Genomic DNA, 4,541 nt, shown 5'->3' with positions numbered 1-4,541 from the left:
AAAAATCTAGAACCTTAGGGAAAACAATTTAAATTGTGTCTCGCTTAAAATAGAAGCAAGTTTCCGGATAGTGAGCACATCAGTGATATTGATTTGTTTGTGGTAGGGGAATTATGGTTAAAACCGACACCTTAAGCTTAACACTTTTTCTAAGTTGCTACAAAACCAATTAAATTATAATTTTTATGCAGAATTCTTCTTCTGAAAATTCTTAACAAGGCTTAATTTTTTCAGCGCTTCAAAAAATTAATTTCATTAAAAATTATTTATTGTGAAACTTGGAAAACAAAGTGACTTTTTGTAGGCACTGCTGGTAAAACCGACAGCCCCTTTAATTTATTTTCTCTCCTCTTTATTAAAATCTCTATCTTTATTAAAAATGAGATATATGCGTGATTAATAAAGTGTGAGTGTGTATGTGTGCTTTTTATTGCTTCATCATGTAATGAGGGGAAGAAAGTTCGAAAACGTAGTACTATAAATAAGAGTATTTTATGCTATAGGATTATTTGAAGAAGAACACTAGAAATTCGGTTTGATGAGCTTTTTGCAGAAATAGCAATAGCTTCGATAGAATCAGATAAGCAAAAATTCCAATTTCCTATACAATTCGATTCAGTTCGTCGAGATCGTATGTGTCAAAAAATTTCACTCATTTTTCTCAGAGATGCCTGGACCGATTTGCCCAAACTTAGTCTCAAATGAAAGGTACAACCTTCCCATCGGCTGCTACTGAATTTTGTGTCGATCGGAATGCTGATTCCAGAGGTACGGGCTTAAGAGTGTGGCCACACAGCAATTTCCCATACAAACTGGTACCACTATGATATCAAATCAAAATGATACAAAACTTTTTAATTTAAAATAGGTGCAAAATTACTTGGATTTGCCAGTTCATGCATGAAACACCGATATTTGAAGCAATTTCGAAAAAAAATTGACGAAAATTAACTTTTTTGGATTTTGGCAATTTTTTTGTCTTTCTTATATAGAAAGGTTATGCAATCGCTCCGAACTTCGACTTTTTCACCGAGGCCCGGAGGGCCGAGTCCGCTATACCATTCGACTCAGTTCGTCGAGATCGGAAAGTCTGTATGTGTGTGTATGTGCGTATGTGTCAAAAATGTCACTCATTTTCCTCAGAGATGGCTGGACCGATTTGTACAAACTTAGTTTCAAATGAAAGATACAACGTTCCCATCGGCTGCAATTGACTTTCAAATGGATCCGACATCAGGTTCCCGAATTACAGGATGAGGAGTACGATCATGCAGCAAATTTTATTTTATTTTTATTTTTATTTTAGATTTCTGCGATGAATGTAAAAGGTGAAAAAATTTCCAAAATATGACAACATCTGCTTGGATCTGTAGTACTTGGTCACAAACAGCCATTAAAAGTCTCTTTGGCCACATTGGCCCCAATCATCGGTTCTGGAAGCCCCGGCGGAAACAACTAAATTCAGAACAACAGTGACATCGTTTTCTCGGGGATGACTTGACATTTTTGACTAAACTTAGTCTGAAATGAAAGGTGTTTCCCAATCAAAATTCCAGTTCCGAAGTTACGGGTTGTGGCGTGGGATCACATAAAAAATTTCAATTCAAACCGATACCACGATGAATACCAAAAGGTAAAAATTTCACTAAAATGTTTGTAAAATAATTTGCATTTGCAGTTGTAGGTCACTGACGGCCAACCGAAGTCTCATTGACCATATTGATTACCATAGACGGCTCCGGAAGTGCCCCAGAAAACCTATCAAAATTAACACACTCACACCAGTTTATCGGATATGGCTGGGTCGATTTTCATAAACTTTGTCCCAAATAAAACGTATATTTTCCCCAGACGTCTATGAAACTTCGCACGGATCGCTTACATTGTTCCGAAAATATAGACTGAACCGTCCGGTCACATATGAAATGCCCATATAAGCCGGAACTAAACTTTTTGCCTTTCTCCTATAGAAAGGTTATGCAATTGCTCCAAAAACCGATTTTCTAACGGAGGCCCGTAGGGCCGAGTGTTATATACCATTCGACTCAGTTCGTCGATATCGGAAAATGTCTGTGCGTATGTAGCCCCTGACTGCTCAGGGTATAGAATATAAATTTTGGAAAGGTCAATAAGGGCTTGTGAACCTTTTCACCAGTAAATACGCACCCGGAGAGTAATTACTCATCAAGCGGGAGCTCACACACGCTTACCCCGTTAATAGAAATCAATCCGAAAGAGAACTGCCAATCAAATCTCACAACTAGGGATGCTCAAAAGCTACGCTTTTCGATGTTTTCTGAACGACAACCAGGGCGAGGCCTTAAGACTCCTTTCGAGTCCGGAATTAGCGAATAAGAGACACGTGTAACAAGTACGATAAAAATGGCTACTATTTGTAAGAGACCTACTACACTTTCATGCTTTTACAATTTATTACGACTACAGGGCCATTTAACACTGACGTCACAGGCTATACTTGCGGTATCATGTTTAACCGGGTTCCGTTGAAGGCTCCGTCTACCGATTCCTCAGCCTACTGTGTCGAAGACTGGTGTAAACTGGCATCGTGGAAATCCGCCGACTGGTCGTTACTGCTACCACTGCTTATTGTTCGCCTTCTCTGCGCCGGTTCGGCACGTCGCCAGCGGAATGAGGCCACTACGATATGGTGTGCTAGTAGATGCGTCCGCTGGTAGTTTCGCTGCTCGCCTTCGCTGTGCCTTCTCGGCTAATCACCTGCGGACTGAAGACACCACGATATTGTGCTTTAATCGGCTTCTCCACTGGTATGCTCGATGTTCGCCTTCGCTGCGCCTTCTCGGCTAGTCACCTGCGGACTGAAGACACCACAATATGGTGCGTTAATCGGCTTTTCCGCTGGTATGCTCAATGTTCGCCTTCGCTGCGCCTTCTCGGCTAATTCGGACGCAGTAGCTTTCCTGTAATTTTCTGTTCGGGACCTTTCGGATGAAGCAAGCTGGAGTGAAGTGATCGGGAAGTGCTTTTATTCTCCTCTTGACCATCGGGTCACGTGAAGCTGACCTGAGAAAGAGATGGTGTCTGGAAGTGGTTCCAGACCCGACAAAAAAAGGTGATTAGCACATGTGACATCAATCATATAATTCCCTATGACCCCGTACATCTATATTAGCTTAATTACCTTTATCTATTTGATTTTCTTTCACTAATCCGTACTAGCTATAATTTTTACCACATATTCCGTTTTAATCGTTTAACGCCAAGAGAAAATTGTTTTAATTATTTACGCCGAACATTTTAGATTAAATTTTATAATTTATGCTTATAACTTCTTTTATATGATACCTTACTAATCTTTGCCACTAGCGCACTATCTTTTTTACTTCCGCGCTCCTTTCTAACTATCTCCTACAGTGTCGTAACCACTTCACATCACAAAACTTTACTTCAATTTCAACCGAAATATTTAACTACCGACGCGCACTTCTGCTCCCTTGCGTTGTCCAGAACAGAAAAGAAAGAAAAACGCTTTACGCCGAGCTAATATGCGAATATTGTGAGAAGGAGGCCGAAACGAAGCCGAATCGTTCCGAATTGTGACATTTCTCCCATTTGACTGGCACCCCTCTTTCCTGTTGACCTATTTATTATCTGGCTACCAACCTCGAAATCGGGAGTGTTATTTTTTTCACAACTCAAACCGCTGTGAATAAAGTCCAACCGTAGTGAGTACCTGACTGGCTACGGGTAGTCCCTCTAGGTGTGGGTGAGTCTCTTACACTCGTTTGGCATACATGGGATAAATAAATGATAAATGAATAATTAATCTGCTAGGGGAACGCTTCCCGAGAAGAAGCCAATTTACGAGACTATTTTACAGGTAGGTAGACAGTGTGTAGCGTTGTACATGTAATATTTAAGAATTAAAATAAGCATTACCACGAAGTACCAAAAATATTAGAGAATTCCTCTCGGCCATTCAGGCAGTACAACATAAAATACTGCTCTTTTCTCTCGTTCTCTTCCAGAGAGTGAGTGGGGTGAACCTAGAAGCTGGGGCTCTGCGCTTCGAGAGCTCATGCGTGCACGCGCCTAGCAATCTCGTCGGTGGTTGAAATCTCATTTAGCGGGTGGTTGCGACGTCGGCACCGCGCCCTTTGATTTGAGTACGTACAGTGTATGTACATTGCAAGTACTTTGTCGCGGGGAACAAAAAGAGACAGCGAACTGAGGGCAAAGGTTGTTTCTGACTTCGGGAAAAAGACAACCCGATTTTACCCGAACTTCTGAGGTTGAAAGGCAATGTCCTAGAAATGGTTTAAGGGGGTTTTATATCGGGAATGAAAGGACGGCACAAAATTTGTGGTGGAAAACTATTGCACTTCGTGAACGGACGCTGGGAAGAGCCGGGCGAACTCCCCAGTAACTGGCTGTGGTCCACTAGGCGGTTGATAACTCTATTATCCTCCTGACAAAACCAGCCTAGAGGCCGCATGGCATCCTGCGGGTTGAAGTATGTCAGTTATGGAAATAACTGTCAAATTCATTCCCAAAGGTGGTCG

Source organism: Topomyia yanbarensis, chromosome 1 (assembly GCF_030247195.1).
Source record: "Topomyia yanbarensis strain Yona2022 chromosome 1, ASM3024719v1, whole genome shotgun sequence".
NCBI classification, from domain to species: Eukaryota; Metazoa; Arthropoda; class Insecta; order Diptera; family Culicidae; genus Topomyia; species Topomyia yanbarensis.
This window is presented reverse-complemented; position numbering follows the sequence as displayed.